This window comes from Cynocephalus volans, chromosome 16, assembly GCF_027409185.1.
Source record: "Cynocephalus volans isolate mCynVol1 chromosome 16, mCynVol1.pri, whole genome shotgun sequence".
Taxonomy (NCBI): domain Eukaryota; kingdom Metazoa; phylum Chordata; class Mammalia; order Dermoptera; family Cynocephalidae; genus Cynocephalus; species Cynocephalus volans.
In genome coordinates, this window is record NC_084475.1 from 47,198,142 (window position 1) to 47,208,412 (window position 10,271).

A 10,271-nucleotide genomic window follows, 5' to 3' on the forward strand; every position below is an offset into this window, starting at 1 on the left:
CGTTCCGACGCGGGCGAAAGGACTGGAATGAAAAGATCCTTTTGTGCCAAACCTTGGACCAATTTTTCTTAGTTTAGCTCAAGACCAAGGACAAATGTTCCCGGGAACTTCCCCAGCCCCCCAGCCCCTCGTACCCCCATCCGTCCCCCAGCCCAGGTCCCTCCCACCGGGACGGGTCTCTCACAACCGGAGCTGGAGTGTAGGCTTCCAGAAGGCGGAAGCGTCGCGTTGCCATGGACACTCAAACGCGCAACCTTCCACCCCGGAACGCGAGGGCCTCGGCGCAGGCGCGCGCGTCCTCTGTTCCAGGCTTGGACCTCGCGGTCGCGTGTAGGCTTCCCCGGCGGTCCCCTAGCGGGAGAGGTTGGCCTGGTGCTGGCTTGGCAGCCAAATCGGGAGATGCTACGAGGCCTAGTTTTCTTTCCATCAATTCTCTTTATGGCCCCAATCACTATGTTAAAATGTTTACGGTTTCTATTCTAAAGATGGAATGAGGTCACAGCTCCGTCATAACTTAAATACTATCCATTTTTAATAGCTACACGACTCCCAAGCCCTGGGATTTCTGTAACAATTGCAGTTTAATAGAGTTGCCTGTCCCCTAAAGGGGACTCCTACTCATTGAATGTTGTGTCCCCATGTTTGGTTCGGAAGACATGGCCACCGCCAATAACAAGAAATTAAACCGTATGCTAATTGGAAATACAAGGATAATGCTTAAAAGAGTTTGAAAAATAGGTATCCCGTGTTAGCAACAATAGAAATATTTGTCACACTCTCTGTTCATAGCATTGTTCAGCCTTTTCTGGGGTTTAGTTAATCTAAGGCAAGAACTGAATTACATTATCTCCCAATGAATAGTTACTGTATTTGCCAAAGCCACGGTTACACTGTAAAGACCATCAGAGGCCCCAGGGAGAAAAAGAGTTCTTAACCGGTAGGGGAAATCGCATTTTTTCCGTTCACTGTATTTGATAGGCAAAACTGAAGGATGGAAGGAGGAAGTGGCTGCTTCTAGGCAATCTGAAAAATCTCGGAGGGCCAATGCTGTCTCTGGAAAAAAAAAAAAATCCTAAATTGTGTTGAGTCATTTATTACTAATATTTTGCATTGGAGATTTATGCAATTGGGAAATAGTGCAGAAAGATAGCGTGAGATGAGAATTAGAGGGAAGAGCTCAGTGTGGTGAAGGAGAGCGTATAGTGTCCTTATCAATTCCTACTGGTCTGACTCTCTGCATACCAAGAGATACACGGGTAGGTGCCTGGATCCCTACAGTTGCCTCACAACAGCTTGTTGGCACTCAGACTAATGCAGTGAAATATGGGGACAAGGCCTGTATTGATCCCCACGGGTAAGTCACCAACACCAATGCTCAGACATCAAGGAGAGTGACAACTAAAACAGATTAATAAGCAAGTAGCCAAAGGTATAATGGAAGGCAGACATCAATTTTTATTGAGGACCTACAAAGTGCTAGGCACATTGCATATTCTGATTCATTTCATCGCCACAATAACTCTTAGAGGGAAATGTTATTATCCCTATTTTATAAATGCAGAACCTGAAGCCAGACAGCCTTTTGCCTAAGGTCACTAATAACTAATAAGAGGAACAGCCACATTTGAATCCAGGTGTGCCCTACCACATCACTGCCCCTGCAACATGGACATCCTATCAATCCTGAGAGACATAATGTCTCATCCTATGCTCCTCCTAGTCCTTAACCCTTGATATAACTGGACTCTCCTTGCTTGGCTTCTAGGACACAGCCCACTTCTGTGGGCTCTAGCAGCCCTCTGGTTGTTCTTTCTGTCTCTGTTTATCCATCTCTACCTGGCTAAGCAACATTTCTAGGACCTTTTCTTTCCTGTATACCCTTTTCCTAAGATGTCATCCAGTGTAGGTATTGATAACACATGTGCACAGATTTACATGTCTCCCCAGGCCTCTCTTCCACTCTCCCTGACAAGGTGGAATCTCACTATTAAAAATATATGTAGCTCCTCTTTGTAGTAATTGCCACAAGAGCAGTTTTATATTTATTCCTGTGATTGTTGATTACTGTTTGTCTCCATAATCTGTAAACTCTGCATGACCAAGTGTATCCTAAATACCTAGCATAGCAGATGCTCAATAAATATCTTTGAATAGATGTTAAGTGCAGAGTTGGTCAAGCCAGTCTGTAGGAATTAATGTACATGGGTAAGAGGAGGTCCCACCACATCAGGCAAACTAAATATTCAGAATGAGAAAGGACCAGGCACAGCTACTTCTGCTAGTCTGCCTTGAGAATATTAAATAAGTTGATAGGAAATATTTAAACTCTTAATTTTCTCCACCATAGTCACCTGAGGCCCCCAGCTGCTATGGAGATGTGGAAGTTACTACATATGCAATACCTCTGGACCATCTTGCAAAGTAATTAATCATTGAAGCCATCACCTCTGTGGGAGGCCAAGTAAAGCCCTTCAATGATTGGGCTGTCACCACTTCAAGAAAATGGCTTTATTACCTGTTTAGGTACCTCTTCGTGGCAGCAAACAAATCAACTCCAACGAACTTCTGTTCCCACAGTGTTTCTGCAATGCAGCTTGATCAGCAATGACATCAGCATTGCAGAAATGACACATCAGCATATCCTGCTCAGATCCTTGCCCCAAACAAGAAAATGAAATATGGCCAAACAGGAATTTTCCAGAGTGAATTAGCAAAGAACAAGAATATGACAGATAAATATGGCTGCACTTTTCCTTTTAACTAAAAAAAAATTGTAAGACAAAATTATACACATTTCTTTTCATATAATGGAAGGAATATAAAAAGAGAAGGCACTAATGGAAGGGGTGTGGAGAAACACACAAATCATGGATGGAAATATAAATACATATAATGTATTAGTTTTCTATGGCTACTGTAACAAATTACAACAAATTTAGGGTCTTAAAATAAGACAAATTTATTGTCTTATAGTTTTGTGGATGAGATTTCCAACAGATCTCATTGGGCTAAAATCGAGTTGCCAGCAGGGCTGCATTCCTTGCCTTTTCTGTTTCCTTGCTTTTCTAGCTTCTAGAGGCTGTGCATATTCCTTGGCTCAAAGCTCCCGTCCTCCATCTTCAAAAACATCAAGCCAAGTCCTTTACATGCTATCATCTCTCCAGTTCTCTTCCACTTTTAAGGATCTTTGTGATTACATTGAGATCACCCAGATAATCCAGGTCAATTTCCCTATTTTTAGGTCAGCTAATTAGCAACCTTAATTCCATGGGCAACCTTTATTTTCCTTTTATCTTGTAAAGTAACATATTTGCAGGTTTCAGGGAGCAGGACATGGACATCTTTGGGGGCCATTATTCTGCCTATCACATATAACTTCCTGGGAGAGCAATTTGATAATGTCTATCAAAATTTTTAGTTTGGCTCAGCAATGACACTGCTAGGAATTTATCTCATGGGTATACTTTCATAAAAACACAAAGACATATGCTGCACCATTTTTTGTAGTTTAAAAAAATACTGGACCATACTAGCCAGCCACCAAAAAAATAAATTAAAATAAAAGATAAAAGAAGCATATTTTAAAATATAAAATAAAATTAAAATACTGGAAACCAACTAAATGTTCATTAAGTAGAGTCAGATTAAATCAATTATGGTTTAGCCACAGGATGCAATATTATGCTGCATGGAAAAAGAATGAAGTGGAGCTTAAAGTCGGAACAGCAAATAATTTCTAAAATATAGAGATAAGGAGGGAGAAACATATTACAAAAAAATGTGGAAGTATGCTGCCATTTGAGAAAGAAGGAGAATATTATATGTACTTACATAATTAGCATATTCCTGAAAGGATACACTAGAAACTGCTAATAATGGGTGCCTCTGGGAGGGGGCCTGAATATCCTTAGGTACTTTTAAAAAATATATTTGCCAAATGCTTGCATTATCTAGTCCAAAGTGGAAAACAGAAGGAAAAAAATAGAAAATGTAAAATGATAGGAAGGATAAATCTGGGAACATACGGAGCAGGAACTGGCTTCTTCAGCTTTGGGGGCTATCCCCTGTATACTGCATGCCAAGAAACTATCCAAGTGTGTCTGCCACTTCTGCTTCCGGTGCAGGGTTTCCTATCCTGTGATTTATGATTTCCTTTCTCAGGGGTCCTAAGTCCCCTGAAATGATAGGCAACTTTTCCTGCATGCACGTATGTGCATTTTTCTGGAAAGGCAGCCTGTAGCTTTCATCAGAGTCTGAAAGGGGTAAGTTTAGTCAAATAAGGTTTTACAGCCACTGTTTACTGCATGCTGAGCCCTCTATCCTGCCATCAGTTTCCCACCTGTAGCAAAAAGCAAGGCCACCTGGATTATCTGACAAGGCAGCAGGTAAGGAAAGAGGGCCTCCTCTCCATCATATTCGATTGAGCCAGTTGTCTCTCCAAGGACAGCTGTATTCCATAATAAGTGATAAAAAAGACTTTGAAAGTTCTATTCTAGGCCATCAGTTTATGTCTGAACTCAGTAGACTAATTTTTTTTTTGACCCTACAGTTTTTTAAGCCAGTGATTTATTCATTAGCAAGAGTGAATAACACCAGCAGATTGTTTCCAAAGTGAGTTATCCATTGGCATTTGTGAGAAGTGCCTGAAAAGAAAAGGAAAAAAAAAAAAGAAAGAAAAAAAGCCCAAATGCATAAAACAGTCTAGATTATTTTCACAGTAATGCATTTCCAGATCACTGATTTTTTTTTTAAGCAAAGACCCAGCCTCAAGACTCAAGAAATAACTGCCTTTTATATTCAGCCTTGTCCAAAGTCTTTCTCTAAAATGTTCTTTAACAGTTTAGTTTTCTCACAGTCTGATAAACAGAAAAGAAAATTCTACCTTTCTGACTTTTGCTATGAATGTATAACAGAACTCAATGAACTACACTGGGCTCTTTCCTTGGTTCTAACTAATTAGATGAGGTTTTATTGTTTTAAAAAAAAAAGGTTAATGTTAAAACCGTATTCTTTGGGTGAAATTTACATTAGAGGGATCAGGCCATCGCCATATGAACTGACTGATCAATCCTGGCATCACTATACATTACCATAGGTAATACCACATACTTCCTTATGTGATTTGTAGGAAGTACCTCTGAAGCACTTTTGCCAAGAAAGTTGAAGTTGGATCTAAGCGAGTGACTAGAGTTGCACTGTCCAATGTGGCAGCCACATATAGCTATTTAAATGAACTAAAACTAAATAAATGTAAAATTCAGTTTCTCACTTTGACTAGTCACATTTAAAGTACTCAATAGCCACATATGGCTAGTGGCTACTGTATTGGATAGTGCAGGTAGAATATTTCCATCATTACAGAAAGTTCTAATGGACAGCATTTGCTCTAGAGCTAACTTCACTTAAAGGAAATATGGAGGATAGAGAAACATGTTAATGACACCACAAGGAAGCAGACAAACATATCTAGAATGTGAGATATTCTACAGGACATCTTACCCAGTTAGTGTGCAACGAGTCAATGGCATAAAAACAAAAACAAAAACAAAAACAGAAGAGGGTGAGAGAAACTGCTCTAGATCAAAAGGTACTTAAGAGATCTAACAACCAAATGTAACGTGGACTTTGTTGGGGCCCTAATTTGAACAAACCAATTTAAACAGAATATTTGAAACGATCAGGGATATTTGATTATGGTTTGGGCATTCATTAGATAATACCAAGCAATTAATTTTAATAGGTATGATAATGTCCTTGTATTTATGTAAAGCAAATATTAACATTGTTTAGAGATGCATTAAGGTATGTAGTGGTAAAATGATCTAATGTCAAAGATTTTGCTCACTTTCTTTTTTTGGGGGGGGCAGTTGACTGGTAAAGATTTTGATTTCAATACTCAAGCAAATGAATAAAAGGAATAGATAAAGCAAATGTAACAAATCTTGATAATTATTGAATCTGGGTGATGTATATATAGGGTTTCTGTAATTCTGTATTTTTGTATGTTTAAAAATATTCATAATAACAATTTTTTAAATCTTCAACATATACTTAGATAAGGAAAGCTATCAGATCCTTGTAGAGCAGGAATCTCAGATCCTTCTGCCCCTTCCTGTGCAGGTTGTGAGTCATGTAATTGAAAGAAGACCCTGGCAGCTTTATACAAGGTAAACATACTTTATTCTTCATATGTGAGCTTCATAGACATGCTTTATTCTCAGACATGAGTTCTGCCATTCTCTACTGGCCCTCCATGCTCTGCCCACCTTCCATCCTCTGGCGTCCAGCGGTTCAGAGCAGTTACCTTTATACTCTTAGAACACAATAGTGGCCACAAGCCAAGCATTACATAATTACCACGATCATGCTGAATCAGTAAATGGGCACACATGTGCAGTTACACTACTTTTATAACTTGTTTCTAGTGAATGTGTGGAATCTTGCCCATTTGTAACAGATGTAAGGCGAAAGATCCTGACTAAACTTTTCCTACTTTCCTTACAATCCTCATGTGGACTTCCTTCTGTCCTAAAATAGATCAAGAAAATTCTTGATGGTATCATTATGAAATTCCCTTCAGAAGGCAGGAATTTAAAGAGAAAATATGTTAGATCTATTTACCTCAAATGTAGATGAGATAAGAAAATTATTGTGATGTATATAATACCTTACAAATAATTCAGAGGGAAACCCATTTAAAGGGAAAAAGTACCACTGTATTATGAGAATAGTGGTCTCTTTATGAATATCCAAAACAGGAGCTGGCAATTTGAATATTTCTTTAAGTATACACGCTTTTTGAGAATTTTCCCCAAGTATCAGGAATACTTCCAAGGAAGGAATCATATTGCAATTGAACAGCTTTTAATAATCTTGGAGTCATTTGGATCTAGACCCACACATGGAATGTATTTCATGAAACTATTAGAGTTCATGAGTCAGACTCATATGTTACTTTTTGGCTTGCGCTTTGATTCACTGGCATTTGTAGGCTCAATACTTACATAACGATGCCACACGAACTCTTGCACAAGGACTGCCCTTGGGCACTTTGGACCACATAGACCTCCCATTTAAAAGTAACTTCTATTTAAAAAAAAATCTAATTTGCTCTTTTAAGTTTCTGCTAGCTAGCTGTATGTCCATGGGAGTAATAGGCAAATTATGACCTGAAATAATTTCCAAGGAATTTTATTTATTATCCAATATAAGAAAGCAGAAAAGAGCATGATTAAGTTCCAAGACTTGTTAAAAAAAAAGTGTCTACTGTGCCTGGGCACAGGATTTAGGCTCTGAACTCAGCAATGGCTCAAAATGAGGCTACTTCTGTAGTTATTTCCACCCCCTTCTTCTACCAAAATATACCACTTTCTGTTTCCTTTTCCTCCTCTTCTGCCTTTATTTAATCCTGCATCTTTTCTTTTATCTTTGTTTCCATCCATTTATTCCCTATTCATTTATTCAGCATATATATATTGAGTACCTACTATGTGCTGCATACTGTTCTGGGTAATATAGGTACAAGGGTGAATAAGAAACAATATGCTTTTGTGGAGAAAGAAACATAACAAGTGAACGTAAATAAGATAATAAGAGTATGATGAATGATAGAAAGGAAATATCCAAGATAGTGAGATAAAATATTACAGGTAGGAGAGGAAATAAGAAACTAAATTAGACTCAACGGTCAGGTTGGCCTCTCAAAGGGTATAACATTTGATCTAAGATCTAAGAGAAGCATGACCACTAGCAAGACTTTCAAAGACTTAAGAGAAAAGATAGCTAATCAAAAGGAACAGCAAATGCAAAGGGCCCCGAGTCAGAAAAGAAATCAATATGTTTGAGGAAGTGAAAGGTGGCCAATGAACATACTAAAAGAGACCTGGGGAGAGAGGAGGAAGGGGCAGGGGTCGGCTAAGAGTTGACACTCAAGAGTTAGGCTGCCACTAGACTGCATAGGAAGTTAAAAACAGTTATGGCAGACAATGTGGTCACCTACCTGACAGCCATAACCTCCTCTTCCTTGCTAACAGAATCCCAGCTTTGTTTGGGTGGCAATGCATCCAGCTCCAGGGAACCAATGATAATTTATTTAAGCTAGTTCTGGCCAACGAGATATAAGGGGAAATCACTGGAAGCTTCTTAAAAATATTTTTATTCCTGATATGAGTGCCACAAATGAATAAGTGTTTTTTCCTCCTTCGCTCTCTTCCTACATTAGCTGCTGTCATGTTCTGATGTGATATCCAGAGCTGTGGCAGCCCTCCTGTGACCATGATGTAACAGACTTGAAGATGAAAGTCAACAGACTTATGATGGTGGAGAGGAAGTTTAGAAAGAACCTGAGTCCTTGATGACATCAGCAAAATGCTAAGCCTATTCTGGGACCACCTAGCTCCCTCCTTTTTGTTAAATAAACAGTAAATGTCCTTATGGTTTATGTGTGTTTTAGCTCGGGTTTCAGTTATTCGCATTAAAAGCATATGATTGTTACAGCAAGAGTGTTACATGATCTAAGTATTTTTAAAAAACCTCTCTGGCACCGAGCCCGTGGCGCACTTGGGAGAGTGTGGCGCTGGGAGCGCGGCGACACTCCCGCCGTGGGTTCGGATCCTATATAGGAATGGCCAGGTGCACTCACTGGCCGAGCACCGGTCACGAAAAAGACCAAAAAACAAACAAACAAACAAACAAACAAACACACACAAAAACCTCTCTGGCAACTGTATGATGAGATCGTAAGGAGCAAGAATGGAACAAAATAATGGAAGACTACTGCAGTAGTCCTGAGGAGGGATCATGGTGGCCTGGCCTAGAGTGGAAGTAGTAAAGCTGAAGAGAAGTAGATAGATTCAAGATGTGTTTGGAGGTAAAAAAGAACAGGACTTGCTGTTGGTGTAGGTATGAGAAGTGAAGGAGAGGGAGGAATTAAGGCCGACCTCTTGATTTTGGACTTGATGTGGCGCCATTTATTGACACGGGGAAGACAGGAAGAATAGGTTTGGGGAAACTGGTGAGATCAAGAGTTCTTTTTTGGATATGTTAAATTTAAGATGTTCATGAGCCATTCAAATAGAGATGTCAAATCAGCAGGTCTGATGCACAGGGGTAAGGTCAGGGATTGGATTTCAATTTTGGAATTGTCAATACATAGATGTTATTTAAAGCCACGGGAATAGACAAGATCCTCCCCATTGACCAAAATCTGAGGAATCTAAAATTAGAGTTCAGCTAGAAAGGAAAGAAACTGAGTAGAGAGAGAGGGAAGAAAAGCAACAACACTTTGCATTTGTATAGAGGTTACTTTATGACAGGCATTGCTCAAAGTACTCTGTGGCTTCATGTAAGAAGAGAGAAAAAAGTGTTTTCCTTTTCTTTCTCCCATTCTGTTTTCTTCTGTGGCTTTAACCCATAAACTCAAAAGGTTTAGGATCAGTGCTTCTCAACTTTTACTTGTAATCAATTATTAACTTGTAATACGAGGCTACTTCAAAAAGTTCGGAGAAGATTTGCGTTAAAATCTGAATCCTTCTATGAATTTTTTCACAACCCCTCCTGTATATTCCTTGGAAAATATTCAAACAGCACAATATAAGAAAGCAAATATGGAAATTAAAGATCCTTAGAAACTTTCCTCCCCAGTTTACCCATCACAGGTAATCATTAAGAGTTTCTCGTATACCCTCCAGGAATTTTCTACACACACCCGCATACCCACCCACCCACACGGACTTCTTTTTACACGAATAGGATCTCTCTCTCTCTATGTATATGCATACACATACATACATATATCTATTTCTGCAACTTTTAAAAAAAAACTGAATACATTTGGACATATTTCTATATCTGCACATTTAAATCTACTTTACTCTTTTTAAAGGTTGATAATATTCCATTGTATTAATATGCCAAAATTTAAGTTCCTATATTGATGAACCATTAGACTGTCTTTCGTTTTTTTCTTACTACAAAAAATGTTGCAAAAACATCTTTGTGGGTAAATCTTTAGATATTGGTGCAAAAATAACTGTTGATAATTTCCTGGTAGTGTAATTGAGTAATCAAAGCACTTAAGCATCTCATATGATCAAATTACTCCTCCCAAAAGGTTACACATTCACTCTAACAGCATTTCCTCATGTCTTCGTACACATTTGGTACTAACCATCTTCAAAAATCTGCCTATTTAATAAATTGAAAAAATGGCGTCTCGTTTTTATTTTGGACTCTTCAATAACTAGGGCAGCAAGGCCGGATTGTTAAACGTG